Below are 16,146 nucleotides of genomic sequence, written 5' to 3' on the forward strand. Positions count from 1 at the left end.
TTACCAGGACTTGATTTCAACAACAAAGCTCTTCCAAGCTTCAAAATGACTCAGTTCCTGAGAACCATATGCACAGTTTTCCATCTCATTAACAAAAAGCTTATTTCTCATAAACCTTTAAAGAAAGAACAGCTCTTTCCCAAGAAAACAACCTCTTCTCACTCCAGTCTCTGAAATTGGATTGAATATCACCAGGCAAACTGTAAACACCATTTCCCAGTGCAAATGACCCCCATCTGCAGGCTTGGCAGGATGGGAAGTGTCTCCTTTTGATATTCCAGCTATCTGGTATTTTCTTGGCATCAAGGTGTAAACTGCAATTTGGAGAGTCACAGCTATTCAATTTTCAGAGGAGAGAATTTGGATTCTTTTATCCAAAAATTTTAGAGAAGGGGAACTAAACTGGTCTCTGGCAAGCGAAAATGTACATTAAAGTCTCTTCATTACATTCAGAAGGACCTTTCCATTCCTTGATGGGAGGTCTAGGCCCTTAGTCTATACTCAGGTCTGAAATAATGTTTACTGATACGCAAACACATGGTAGATTATAAGTTTAAAAAACAATGGAAGTAGAATGAGAAATTATGGGCCGACAGTATATCAAAAAGAAATGTCAGCTAGTATTTAAAAGCGGATGTGAAAGCTAAATATGACAAACATAGGAAATGCAAAGCCACAGCGGCTAATGAACATTTGGTGCTGAGGGGTAGGCCATGCGCCAAGGTCACCACTCTGATGCCGCTCGTCACAGTGAGGGGTGTTCAATGCAAACATGGAGAAGAGATAAATGTACACGTAATCCAAGCACTACCTTATTAAGACTAGAATATTTCCATCATCCAGGAAGTTCCCTCATTCCTCTTCTCCTGATTTCTGCCTTGATAGATTGCTTTTGTTGGTTTCAGAGTTTCAAGTAGATGGAATCATACAGAATGTGTTCCTCTGTGTCTGGCTCCTTTCATGCCACGTCATGTTTTTCAGATCCACTCATGTTGTGGGTATCATGTATCCATTCTTTTTTTTTTTTAAGATTTATTTATTTGAGAGAGAGAGAGAGCATGAGCAGGGGTGGGGGGGGCAGAGAGAATCTCAAGCAGACTCCGCGCTGAGCATGGAGCCCAAGGTGGGGCTCAGTCTCACTACCCTAAGATTGTAATCTAAGCTGAAACCAAGAGTCAGACGCCTAACCACCTGTATCACCCAGGTGCCCCATGTATCCACTCTTTTATTGCCCTTGAGAGTTCGTGTGAATTTGCCACCATTTGTTTATCCATTTACGTATTGATGACCATATCCATGGAAGTCTTTTCACGGACATATGTTTTTATTCCTCTTGGTAAATATCTAGGATTGCGACTACTGGGTTTTATATGGTTGATGTATATTTAACTTTTAAGAAACCACCAGTTTCCAAAGTGATAATACCATCTTACACTCCTACCAGCAATATGCAGAAGTTCTAATTTCTTGCATCTTCACCCACACTTAGCACTGTCATTCTTTTCACGATTTAGCCATTCTGGTGTGCGTGAAGTAATATTCCCATTGTGATTTGAATCTGCATTTGCTTTGTGACTAATGAATGATTTATAGAGCAGGGATCTGCAAGCTATGGCTATGGGCAGGACCAGCTACATAGAATACATGGAATAAAAACACAGAGACACTTGCATAAAAGTTAATAAAAATGTCAAGAAGGCAGCAGCAGAACATTAAAGAAAGCATGTAGCCCTTCTAAGTGCAAGAACCTGTGGACTGCAGAGAGCACGTGACCTTAAACCTGGCCTTGCCCATGGCCCAGATCCAGCCCATAGTATGGGCTATTTTAGTATGGCTAATGACCTACAAATGATTTTTATATTTTTAAATAGGTAAAAAATGAAAAAAAATCATATTTTGTGATACTTGAAAATTACAGGATATTCAAATTTTAGCATCCATTAAAAAAGTTACTTATTTATATGATTCCTTTGTCAGATATATGTGTGAAAGATATTTTCTCCAAGTCTCTGATTTGACTTTATATTTTATTTAAAAATTTTCAAAAGAGCTAGAGGTTTCAATTTTGGTGAAATCCAATTTAGGGATTTTTATTCTTTTATGATTAGTGCTTTTTTGTGTTTTAAGAAATCTTTGCCTACCTCAAACTTACTAAGAATGTTTTCCTGCTTTTTTTCTGTGAATTTTATACTTTTATCTTTTATACCTAGGTCTATGATCCATTTTTAATGATTACTATTTTGTGGGGGCATCCTGAGAGGTAGAGGTAAAGGTTCATTTTTTTCCCCACATGAATATCCGGTTGGTTTGCGACCATTTGTCTCGAAGAAAAAAAAAATGTTTCTTTCCTCCGTTGAATCAGAACTCTGCTGAAAATCAATTGACCATATCTTTTTGGAGCTTTTAAATTGTAAAATGATGTGTGAACTCATGCTATGTTTTCTTTTTTACAAAATAATCTGTATTTCCTAGCTCTGGCCATCGGTAGGGTTTAAAAACAGTAACTAACTTTGTAGAAGTGAACACCACAACTCATTGATATCTAAAAACCATTTCACACCAAAAGAAACCAGAACGAATCTGGAAGAAAGTACACATAGTCTGGGATACTTATCATGCCAGAAAGTAGATAAGCTATGGAAGACTATTGGAGTTGTGGCGAAATGACAGATTAGCCAATTTCAACAGGCTCCCACTGGTACACTAAATTAATAATAGATGTAACAGATTTAATACATCAAAATTCATGAAAAAATCCATATGCTTATTATTTTTAATAATTATTTTTTATTATATTATGTTAGTCACCAAACAGTACATCCCTAGTTTTTGATGTAAAGTTCCATGATTCAGGGGCGCTTGGGTGGCACAGCGGTTAAGCATCTGCCTTCGGCTCAGGGCGTGATCCCGGTGTTATGGGATCGAGCCCCACATCAGGCTCTTCCGCTATGAGCCTGCTTCTTCCTCTCCCACTCCCCCTGCTTGTGTTCCCTCTCTCGCTGGCTGTCTCTATCTCTGTCGAATAAATAAATAAAATCTTTAAAAAAATAAAAATAAAAAAAATAAAGTTCCATGATTCATTACTTGCATATAACACCCAGTGCACCATGCAATATGTGCCCTCCTTAATACCCATCACCAGCCTATCCCATTCCCCCACCCCCTCCCCTCTAAAGCCCTCAGTTTGTTTCCCAGAGTCCATAGTCTCCATGGTTCATTCCCCCTTCTGTTTACCCCCTCTTTCTTCTTCCCTTTCTTCTCCTACCGATCTTCCTACTTCTTGTGTTCCATAAATGGGTGAAACCATATGATAATTGTCTTTCTCTGCTTGACTTATTTCACTTAGCATTATCTCCTTCAGTGCCGTCCATGTTGCAGCAAATGTTGAGAAATCATTCTTTTGATGGCTGAGTAATATTCCATTGTATATATGGACCACATCTTCTTAATCCAGTCATCTGTTGAAGGGCATCTTGGCTCCTTCCACAATTTAGCTGTTGTGGACAATGCTGCTATGAACATTGGGGTGCATATGGCCCTTCTCTTCACTACGTCTGTATCTTTGGGGTAAATACCCAGTAGTGCAATTGCTGGATCATAGGGTAGCTCAATTTTTAACTTTTTAAGGGACCTCCACACTGTTTTCCAGAGTGGCTGTACCAACTTGCATTCCCACCAACAATGTAGGAGGGATCCCCTTTCTCCACATCCTCTCCAACATTTGTTGTTTCCTGCCTTGTCAATTTTTGCCATTCTAACTGGCGTAAGGTGGTATCTCAATGTGGTTTTGATTTGAAAATGCATGAAAAAATCCATATGCTTATAATCATGCAAAAATAAACATGCACGCACACACACACAGAGCAAGTCCATTTTTATAAAAAGCAATCTATCATACAGTTACAAAAAAGCATATCCAGGGTTATTTGGGGATGAGACAGAGGATGGGACTGCAGAAGGGCACAACGAATCTCCTCGTGGTGTGGGGATGGAAGCAGGCCCCATCTTTCACGCATGCGCAATTACCAATACTCCTCAAACTGCGCACTTTAAATGGATGCAGTTTGTTTTACATAAGTTATTTCTCAATACAAATGACAAGGGAAAAAGTTCAATTAGGTTAATTTAGTTGAAAGGATTTTTCAGAGTTTCTATATACGTAGTGATCATCTATGTTCTGTCAGGGAGAGAGGAATGTTGAAGTGTAAAACAATAACTGTAAATTTGTGTGTTTCTTATCTTAATTTTATAATTTTTGCATTTGGGACTTTTGAAGCTGTTTTTAGATTCATACATATTTATGATTGCTGTGTCCTCCAAATGAATTGTTGTTTGTATTATTATGAAATGCCCTCTTTATTTTTAATACTGTCTTGAAGTCTATTTAGTTTCCTAAAAACATAACAATTTTTCTTATGCTCATTTTTATGGGCTTATCTTTTGCATCCTCTATTTGTTTTTTCTTCAGATTGAAAATACATTTCTTATAGACCAATACCATTGAGTAATGCTTTTTAAAAATCCATTCTGACATTGTCCTCTCTCTTTTTTATAAGAATCTTCAGTCTTTTACCCTTATGCAGTTATTGGTATGGCTGTTTCATATCCACATTTTGCTTTGTTTTTCATTTGTTTGTCTACTGGTTTTCCTTCTCTTTGCAAGATTCTTTTTTTTTCTTTTTAGTATTTCTTGTCTTTCTTTTCTTTCTTTCTTAGTATTTATTTTCTTTCTTTTACTATTCCATTTTATTTTCTCTGTCGGCTTCCCACCTATCCTAGTCCCCAGAGCTAACAGTATTCATCATTAACATATCCGTCTGTTTTGAGTCCACATTGTACTACTTCATACTTCACACCTTACACCTGGCATTTCAAACATTCAGTTTCCCAATTCCCACTTCTAACTTCATGTCTGATGCTTCCCATTCTCCGTTCCTACTATTTAATTCACAAATATAATAGCTTTAGAAAAAAATATAATTCCATTTACCATCCCCCCCCCATCTTTTTTCTTATAGTGCATTAAACCAGCAGGTGTCTTTTATGGAAATTATGGGAATAATATAACATAATAATAAAACATAGCATTACATATACATATACGTGTGTGTGTGTGTTTCCATTTAATTACCATGGGCTGTTCTCTTCCTTCCTGTAGATTTCAGTCCCAGTTTGCATCTGGGATCATTTTTCTTTAGCCTCAAGAATTTTTTTTAAAATCATGCTTTATTTTGATTTCCAAAAAAAATTTTTTTTTAATTATTGAAGTCCATTTGACACAGAATGTTACATTACTTTCAGATGTGCAACATCGACTGAAGAACACACTTGAACACTTGTAGTGTGATTCTGCTGGTGAAAACATTCAGCTTCCAGTTTTCTGAAAATGTCTTTTCACTCTGATTTTTAAAGGATATTTTTGCAGGTTCTTGGATTCTGTATTAACAGATTTTGATTTTACAGCAATTTAAAGCTGTCATTCCAGAGTCTTCTGGATTCCATTCTTTGTTTCTGATGAGAAGTTAGCTAAGCTATCAATTATACCTTGTTCTTTTGTATGTAATGTGTCTTGTTTTCTCTAAGTGCTTTGAAGATTTTTCCTTTATCTATTATCAGTTTAACCGACCTACTTACATCTGATTTGATCTGTATTTTTTCTGCCTTGAATTTACTGTGATTCATGGATTTGTATGCCAACTTTTTCATCAAATGGGGGAAATTTTCGGCCATTGTTTCTTCCAATATTTTTTCTGCCTTATTCATACTATCCTCCTTTCCTATGTCCTATTACATTCATAAGGAGAGTTTGTGTTGTCCCATAGTTTCTTGAGGTTCTATTCGTTTTTAAAATCTATTTTTAATTGGGGTACCTGGGTGGCTCAGTTGGTTGAGTATCCGACTCTTGATTTTGGCTCAGATCATGGTCTCAGGGTGGTGAGATCCAACGTCCCAGTGTCTCTGGGCTCTGTGCTCAGTGGGGGTCAGCTTCCTCCTTCTCCCTCTGCCCTTCCCCCCGGCTTATGCACTCTCTCTCTCAAATAAATAAATCTTTAAAGGAAATTTATTTTTTCTTCCAAATTAAGGAATTTCTACTGATCTGTCTTCAAACTCATTGGCCTTCTCATTTGTGAAGCCAATCCAAGAATTTTCTTTTTTAAATTCTCTTATATTTCTAAATTCAGAAAATTCATTTGGTTCCTTCTAAAGTTTTTATTTTTCTGCTGAAATTTTCTATCTTTTTTTGTAATTTATTAACAATTTTTAATGCATTAAAGATATACTCTAATTATTTTAACTTTTTCCCCATTGACTCTTCAAACTTTATAATAGCTGTTTTAAATACAATATACTAGTGGTGTCTGGGTGGCTCAGTCTGTTGAGAGTCCTACTCTTGGTTTAGGCTCAGATCATGATTTCAGGGTCACAGGATGGAGCCCTGCGTCAAGCTCTGTGTTGGGCTCTGCACTGAGTCAGCGTGGGGTCTGCTTGAGTTTCTCTCTCAATCTCCCTCTGCCCCTCTCCCCATTCTCTCTCTCTCAAATAAATAAATAAATCTTAAAATAAATAAATAAATATACTAAATCCAACATCTAGAGCATTCCAAAGTTGAATTTTAGTGACTGTCTTTTTTTCTTGATTGTATGTCAAAATTTCCTATTTCTGGGGTGCCTGGGTGGCTCAGTCGTTAAGCGTCTGCCTTCAGCTCAGGGCGTGATCCCAGCGTCCTGGGATCGAGCCCCGCTCGGGCTCCCTGCTCTGCTGGGAGCCTGCTTCTTCCTCTCCCACTGTCCCTGCTTGTGTTCCCTCTCTTGCTGGCTGTCTCTCTCTCTCTCTGTGTCAAATAAATAAATAAAATCTTAAAAAAAAAATTTCCTGTTTCTTTGCATGTCTGGTGATTCTTGATTATCTATTGGATTTTGTTGGCACTGGTTGATTAGACTGAACTTGAATAGACTTGGTTTTGTGCCTTGGTAGGCCAGATCTGTGGAGCACTCAAGCTGTTGCCTGACTTCTTCTCACTTGGCAGGATTTAACGTTCAAACTCTGCATCTCCCATAAATCTCATCAGGGCCTCATTTTAGTTTTGTTGAAGGTAGGTCTAAAATAGACTTTCCTCTTGAACATGTCCCTTGCTCTTAACATACAGCTTTTATGGTGCCTTAGCTAGATGCATGCTGTGTTCATGAGATATTAATGATTTTATCCATTTTGAATAGACAAAAATGTCACTGTCTCCCAGCACTTCCAGACCACTAGGCTATTTGTTTTACTCTCAAATCCATGGCTGCCACTCAAGTAAATATCATAAAATTCCACATGCATGTGCAGCCCCACCCTCAGCTAAGGACTTGTGAAGAATTGCCCCCACACACAGGCTTCTGGATCAGCCCTGCATACCATGACCCCAACTTCTCCAGTGCTCTGCCCCAGAATGATAGCCTTTTCAGTTGTCTTGAACTCAGATCTCTACCTCCTTGGATCAGTGGGACCGCCATGCTCTGCTTGCATATCTCTCACTGGCAGAAAGCCTGGCGGGGCTCACCTCATGAGTTCCCCTCTTCTCATGGATTGGAGTCTTGCACTGCTTGGTGACCAATGCCGAAAAGAATTACTTTGTCTATTTTGTTCAATGTTATAGTTGCTTATATTAGGAGGGCTACCCCAGGACTGGCTACTCCATCACAGTCAGAAGCATAAGTCTAACGCAATTGCTTGTATGATTATAGCCTATGGATATATCACTTAATTTTAGGTTTTTGCTTTCTAGAAATGTACACATACAAAACATACAGATATTATTAGCTGAAATCCTAAAAAAGTTCTACACCAATTAATATTTTGTTTTAATGGATTAATGTTTAAATACTAAATCTTTCACACAGGAATGATATTTAAGTTCGTTATTTATTGGAGATTTTTTTTCAGCATGATCATAAGCTAGTGATGGGGAAAAAAATTAATAACTGCTTGGTCCTGAGGTCATTACCAAGGATCTCTGGAGCCTAGCCTGCTGTCAGTTCCTTATCACCATCTCCACTTCCCTCCAACAACTAGGACAGGCTCAGTCTTGATGGAGGCATGACCTATTTAATTTCACTGCGTTTATTCTCCTGTAAATCAGGTTGTATGTATCTTTCTTGAAACTTGGGGATGAGAAAGTTAAGGTTAAAATGGGTCTCAATCAGCTGTTATACTCTCATCTAGTTGGAAAAAAATATCAGTGGAGTTTCTACTTGAGGTGCCAAGTACTAGGTAGGAGGAAATATTCAGGAACAAATTTTTTTAAAAAGAAGGGAGGGAGGAAGGAAGGAAAAAGAAAAGAAAAAAGAAAGAAAAACAGGTCCCTGTTCTGAAAGATATTACTGTTGGATAATTTCAAAAGACCTAAATTATGATGCCAGATGATGTGATCGATTTTGGTGATGCATAAGTGGGGTGCTGAGGAAGCTTGGAGAAAAGCCCCCACTGCCTTATGAAAGAGAAAGCAAAGAGATAAAGTAATATTTAAGTAGGTATAAATGCAATAGGTACAAATTTCACAGTCAAAATTTCTCACTAGTAAAGACACCACTTGCTTTATTTCTCTATAAATTTACTTTATCGGAGAAAGCACCATTCCATTTTGGTAGAAGACAACTTAATCTTACCAGTTCAAGGAGCATTCAGTCATTTCTGGTTTAGTATTGAGTCTCTTGAGAAACCACTAAGCCAATTCGGTATTTTCTTTCTCTCCTTCTCCTTTCCTGAAAGTATGCCTCAGGATGATGTCATTCTTAGGAACTGCTTTTTATCTATTTGTTAGGGTTTGAGTAGGGGGTTTACTTGCATTATCCAAGAATTGTGGGGAGGACAAGTAGCCCATAGTTATCAGCATGTATCTGTGTTGGCATCTTCTATGATGAAGATCATTCTTTGTCATCACTGCATTGTTGACAGAAAATTCTACATTTCCATTTGTTCGTTGTTAATCACTGTGTTCATGCAGGTCATTCTCTTATCTTCCTTAACCCTCCTCCAATGCCTATCCTGGTCAGCTGGCTTACACTGCAAAATTTCTGTACCCTTCCCAGAGCACAGGCATAACGGAAAGTGGACATTTGCCTTCCCCAGACAGATTATATGGCATATGGCTGCCGTTGGGCCCATTCTGAAGTAGTGAAGTAGAGGGATTAAACGTACAGACATTGGAGATGTTCTTCCTGAGTTTGATCCCAGCCCACCAAGGACCAATAGTCTAACCTCAGTCACCTAACCTCTCCATGCTTCATTTTCCCTCATTGACGAAGTGATTATTATAGTATTCTTTACTTCCTAGAATTGTTTTGAGAATGAACTATCATGATATATCCAATGTGCTTAGAAGCCAGCACAGAGTGAGCCTTATATAAATATTATCTGTCTTAGCAGCAACAACAGCAGCAGTCTAGACTTTTCACTCAGCAGTTTCTCCTCAAGCACCAAGTTGAAACTGGCTCTTAAATTATAAGGCTTGCAGTCTTACAACAACACCTCATGGGAAATTAAAAATCACCAAAAATAGAAACTAGGCAATGTCTCTTTGTGCTTGGATTTATATCAGAGAACACTTCCAGGTTCGCAACCTTTAACTTCTAGTTGTGTTCTTCAAATTTGCCTTTTCTCACCAACTATATTGCTTTAGAGTAGAAAACTTGTTTTGCAATATTTGGTATTTTGTTCTTTTCTCTAAACTTATGGGATAAACATGTTCTGCATCCTAAAGCACTTAACCTTTGCCATTCAAAACAAAAACAGAATCCAAAAACTAATTATGTACTATAGCTTGGCTAATTGAATTTAAATTAAAAAAAAAAAAAGAGTCCACTTTCCTTTTTCAAAAAAAAAAAAAGCCTCATATTTATCAGCTTTGATTTTAAAGACTTGAACCAGCGGTAGAATTCAAAGCCTATTTTTGTCAATCAAAATTGAATATCAACTACTTACTTCTCTTTGCAAACCTGCTGTACAAGTCTGTTCTGGGGCAATGGATGCCAGTGAACAAAGAGCCAGAATACCAAGTATAAAGAAAAGATTTTTCAAAGGCCATCTGAATGTTTTACTTGCTCCCTCCAGATCCACCTTCTAAATTTCTCTGCCTTGCTCTGTGTCTCAGGATGCTGAGTTTTATGAACCATATCAATGGGCCCACTTCCCCTTTGGCTTCCAGTTGGGTTTGGCCAATGGCAAGACTGACAGTCATTGTACTCGGTTTCTTTCCTGTTTGCTTTCTGCAAGTGAGCTGGGCCCCTCTGCTCCCCTTTCTAGTTCCTGGGGAAGGAGGGTGGTTTTTCTCATTTCCTGAGAAGGCTTGCCTCTATGACTCTGGGTTTGCTTCCTCCCTTTGTGCCTAAGTCCCAAACCTGGGCAGGGGTCTTTACTCTATGGAGCTGTCTCTTCTCAGGGGGAGCTGGAAAGAGTGGGGCTCTCTTCCACTTCCTGCCAGATGCCTGATGCTGGGACCTGGGGAACATGTATCTCTCTTGCTCTGATGTAATGACAACATTTATTTTGTCATTTTTATACATAAGTGAGAAATTTGCTTCTTTGCCAGCCCCCCCCCAATCTTCTTATGATTGCTGTTGTTTCAAAACCCAGTTGGCATTTAAAGTATGGTGTTTAAAGTATGTGGGTATCTCATAGGCGAACTTTGTTTTGTCCCCCCCCCCCCCAATGGGGCCTTTAAGACTAACTTCCCAAGAGCAAGAAACAGAGACCCTTGGGTCTCCAGTCAAGCTTGGGGTGAGAATATGAGTCTCAAATGAAGAGTGAATAGAGACACAGGCTGCTCTGATTTCAGAATGTCACAAGAATCTGGAGCCCACTGGTTTTAGGTTGAATCTTCCCTCTATGAAAGGGTAAACACTTCCATGTGAGCACACAAGTATGTCAGTGACAACCAAAGCCAGCCATGCTTGAATCTTTCCATTTCCCAGTAGGAAACAGCCTATGCTCTTTAGCCCATCACCCAGGGTCATAAGTAATATGCCCCCCGTCCTAATTTCCTCTTCCCCCTCATGCATTCAACTCCTCATGCGAAGAATAGGCACTCCTTGTTCCCAGCAAATGTCCCACGCTCTCCCAAGTCCATGACTGTTCTCAAGCCATTTGCTTTCTCTACAACATCTTCAGCAGAAACACATCCTCCCATTCCTTCAAGTGTCTACCAATAGGCCACTTTCCCAGTACCTTTTACAGTGGAGAGACCAGGATTTAGTGAAGGTAAGAAAGTCCCCCAAGGTTACTTAAATATTTAACAGAACTGCAGAAAACAAGACTCTACTCTCCCTGTAGAACTCCTTCCAATATATTTGTGTCTATAGTTTTGTGTCGATAATTACAACTGACTTCTGAGTGAGGTTTTCTTCCTCCTCCTGACTTGGATATCTGGGGTTCTCCATACACTAAGCTTCCCAGGCCCTGATGTGCTTCCGTCCTTGTCTCCAGGCTGCGCTACATGTTTGTCTAGATGTTTTCTACTCCTTTACTCTCATGAGGGCTCCTACTTTGCTTCTCTTCCCCAGTGTTCATGGATTTCTTGCCTGTGGTTCAGCCTGATTTTCAGGGACTGATTTTCATTCATCCTCTTCATCGCAGGGAATTCATGAAACTTTCCAGAACACCAGAAGCCAAGAAAATGAAGTGGGTCACTCATTCACAAAGAAGTGTTGGCATCTAACAGAATTAATCTCAGCAACACTCCCTGGTCCCACCAAGTTAGGAGAATGCTCACAAAGGACAGAATAGGAGACAGTAGGTGATGTCCCAACAGTGGCATCTCAGGCATCAGCAAGCCCGTGGGAAAAGGATTTCTGCAGGCTGCTAATCAGCAGAACCATAGACTCAGAGCCTATCAGAAAGTGGCAAGATCATGGAAGGTCTGTGGTACCATCACTTTATGTTCAGATGGGAAGACTGGATCCAGTGGAGGGGGATCAAGGGCAAGGCAGCAGCCTGGCAGCCGGGAAGCCAGAAACAGAACAGAGGTCCCTGAACGTAGGGATCCAGAACTCTCTTTTATTCTTAATTTTATTCTTACCCAGATTATATCCTGCACGCTTATAATTTTGGACTGTGTTAAAATGTACCCCAAGTTTCTGGCCAATAGGACTCTCTTCTTGGGTGCAGCTATGGCCCTCATATAACCTCAATGGCAGTGCATAAGAAGAGAAGATCTGTAAGTGTTAATTAATCTTTGGAGGAAAAAGACTAACTTCCCTCCACTGAAGGACATACAGAGACCAGATGGTATTTGCATGGCAGGTCCTTCTTCGCTCAAGGACCCTAAACCAGTTCTGAGAGCAGATATACCTTCAGCATTCTGGCATCACACTGTATCATCACCTCAATTCACTCCAGCACTACAGGAGGGAGTGGGGTGAGAAATTCGGGATGTGGAGTGATGAGTCTGGGAGTCAGGGCCTAGAAAACTAATCTTGGTTTTATCTCTAATTCCCAGTATGGCTCTGGTCAAGACTGTTTGCCTCCTTTCTGAATGGATTAATTTGTGCAATGGAGTTAAAATCCTTTATGGATTGTTTACAAAAGACTGGGTTGGATGAGGTCTTGTCCTGGTGATAATGTTTCAGTTTCAGTAGGTCTGGATACTTGATTCTATCAACGCTTCAGATAATAGAGAGAATGGATTTGCTGAGGTAGTCCCGATGTTGGGACCTCTCGATCTGGGCCCTCTTGATGTGGGTCCATTTCTATGTTCTCTTAACCCTAGCATGCTCTGCAGATATCCCTGCCCCACTTTACCCCAAGCTCCCACCAGAAACTTGCAGGTGGGGGGGACAGGCATGCTGGTCCCCTGATTGGACAGACCAAGTTGCATCAGGGGAAATCACCAAGTCCACAGCCATAACTAGATATAAGGTGACCAACTCTCCCCTCTTTGCCTGGAATTTTCTCACTTCTAAAATTGAAAACCCTGCTATTTTGGGGTTATATTTTCATAATTTTTCTCAGCAAATGGATTGATCTGGCCAGAGATTTTCTATCAGAACCAGAAGCTGAAGCCTCAAGATACATTTTAAATGCATCATCATCTTTGAGTCACATTAAATTAATATTTTTAAGCATCTTAATAAATATTATCTGCCTTCTGGGAATATTGTGCTAAGTTTTGCTCCTAATAGCATTAATTACAATACTTCTTTTCTACTCCACTGAGTGCACTGGACCCCCAAATCATTATTTTTTTAAAAAATTTAGTTTATGTCATGAAAAGTGTGTTTTAATTTATCAATATCTGTTAAATTAGAATCAATTAGAATACTTAGAAGTGATTTTTAATGTGGTTTGTTTCCTAATGCTGGGGAACCGCCCATGATTCATTATGAAGAATTAACGTGCAGAACATGGTAAAATTATGAAAACGTTTTGTTCTCTAATCCATCCCTCTTGTTTCATTTTATTCTATTCTCTCATTTTTGCCATGAAAAAACAAACTGTGATATCTTGCTGTTCACTGAGAGAACTCATAAGCCTCTATTTACTATTATTACATTATTATACTGTTAGTACTATATTGTTATACTATTATTATATAATGTGCCTGAACCCACATTAGAATAAGTGACAGAACACGAGAATGACGTAGGATCATTTAGTGCGAACAGCTCACCTGAACAACCTGAGTCCCGCTGAGCTCTGCAGCCCACCGTCACTCCAGGGCTATCTGGGGTAGTGAAGGCAGAGAAAAAAGTGCCCATCCATGGCTGTCAGTGCAGGACTAATCGAATAAACCAGAATTTTTTTTTCTAGGAAAAAATAAGAAGTATCTTTATTTTTTGCTACAGACTGATCTCCAGAAGTTATTTTTAAGAAAACTAAGAATGAAAAGAAATGAAAACGCATGTGAGTAACATTCTAATCTTAATTTAAGGATGTGAAGATATTCACATAAATATATCCGTTTAAATGTTTAAAATATGGACAAATAAACTATAAAATTTTTTAAAAATTATGGAAAGAGGAAGGAAGAGGAAAAGGATGGACAGTAGTAGACAGGGAGAGAAACCAGACTTCCTTGAATAGATCTGGTTCTGTAGATTTGATTTTGAAGCAATAAAACTATTTTATATGATAATAAAATATTAAAGTCATAAAATACTATACCTAAATTTAAAAAAATGAATAAATGAACTAAATTTACCAATTGGTAGGAAAAAAAATGTTAAATAAGAAAGTATGGTATGCAACTTTAAAACATAAGAATTTGTACATTTCCTGTAGGATATACTTTTAGAGGAAAAAGAATGCAAAAATTTAAATTTTTTTTGCAACCATATTGTTAACGGTAGTATCATTCTCATTTCTCTTTATAGAAGTGTTTCAGTTAATAATGAAAACAAATAATAGAATTAAGAATTAAGGGATGGCTTGGTGGCTCACTCGGTTAAGCATCTGCCTTCAGCTCAGTTCATGATCCCAGGACCCTGGGATGGAGTCCTGAATCAGGTTCCTTGCTCAGAGGGGAGCCTGCTTCTCCCTCTGCCTAATGCTCCCCCTGCTTGTGCTCTCTCTCTGACAAATAAATAAATAAAATCTTTTTTAAAAAAGAATTGACATTTGGGGCGCCTGGGTGGCACAGTGGTTAAGCGTCTGCCTTCGGCTCAGGGCGTGATCCCGGCGTTATGGGATCGAGCCCCACGTCAGGCTCCTCGGCTATGAGCCTGCTTCTTCCTCTCCCACTCCCCCTGCTTGTGTTCCCTCTCTCGCTGGCTGTCTCTCTCTCTGTCAAATAAATAAATAAAATCTTTGAAAAAAAAAAAAAAGAATTGACATATCACTATCTTACAACCCCTAATTAATTAATCTAGGCATTCTTCATTAAAGTCACTAACATAACAAAACAGTCACCAGACATTATCTACCTCGTGATGTAAAAACATAATACCTCCTGAGAGTCTTAGAAAAAATAAAAGCTCAAATCTGAATATCAAACCCCTAGACTCAGCTTAGATTTACACAGAAGTCAGGAGATAGACCTATGCTTAACACACCAGAGGGTGCCATCAACAGAATCCAGTCAGAGGGAAACTTTGTAGGACAAATGGCCTTTTTTCATCAACAAATACGCTGCAAGGGGAAAAACAGTAATGGAGAGTGAATTTGTAGATATAAATGGGATCAGAAATTATATCAACCAATTGCAATATGTGGACTTTCTTTGGATTTTTTTATCTTGAATAAAGCAATCTATAAATACAATATGATATTTATGACAATTATGAGACAATTAGAAATTTGGGGGTGTGGGGGTGGGCAAAATGGGTGAAGGGGGTCAAAACGTACAAGGTTCCAGTTATAAAATGAATGTCATAGGGATATAATGTATAGCATGGTAGCAATAAGAGAGAGAGGGAGGAAGGGAAGGAGAGAGAGAGGGGAAGGAAGGAAGGAAGGAAGGAAGGAAGGAAGGAAGGAAGGAAGGAAGGAAAGAAAAATTTGAATGTTGGCTGAATATTTGATATTATAGAACCATTGTTAATTTAAGTTGTAAAAATGGTATTTTGTAGAACTGCCAGATACAATACAAAATATCCAGTGAAACTTGAATTTCTAATAAACAAAATATAAATTGCTTGTGTAACTATGGTTGGGGAGGGTTGTTTTGTTTTGTTTGTTTTAAAGAAGGGGGGGGAGGGGCTGAGGGGGAGGGGGAGAGAGACTCTCCCGCAGAGTCCCCACTGAGCGTAAGTCCAACACAGGGTTTGTTCTCATGACCCTGACTGAGATCATGACCTGAGCTGAATCCAAGAGTCTGACGCTTAACCAACTGAGCCACCCGGGCACCTTGTATAACTATGTTTAATGCAATATGCCCTGTGTTTTTTATTTGATAAACCTGGCAATTCTAGTATTATGGCTATATTGAAAACAACAGTCCTTATTGCTTATGCATATACATACAGAAATATTTAAGGATGGAAAAAAATGATCTCTGAATTTTCTTCAAAATACTGTGGAGACAATGCAATGTATGACGGTATAGATAGAATAAGATTAACCTTTCGTTGTTAACTGTTAAATCTTAGAGATGGACATGGGATGAGGCAGGCTCATTATATCATTCTACTTGTGTGTCTGTTTTGAATTTTTCAAAATGAAAAGTTCAAGGAA

At 38.8% G+C, this 16,146-nt stretch overlaps 1 long non-coding RNA gene across 2 annotated transcripts in view; it reads left to right on the forward strand.

Annotated features, from left to right (window-relative positions):
* The window catches only part of LOC123001989 (uncharacterized), a 520,842-nt gene that overhangs the window by 424,513 nt on the left and 80,183 nt on the right, over positions 1-16,146 (forward strand). For both annotated transcript variants that reach the window (XR_006411420.3, XR_008958225.1), the window contains exon 4: positions 13,821-13,878. This is a non-coding gene — a long non-coding RNA (uncharacterized LOC123001989). The remainder of the gene's footprint in view (positions 1-13,820; positions 13,879-16,146) is intronic.

This window comes from Ursus arctos, unplaced genomic scaffold (assembly GCF_023065955.2).
Source record: "Ursus arctos isolate Adak ecotype North America unplaced genomic scaffold, UrsArc2.0 scaffold_8, whole genome shotgun sequence".
Taxonomy (NCBI): Eukaryota; Metazoa; Chordata; class Mammalia; order Carnivora; family Ursidae; genus Ursus; species Ursus arctos.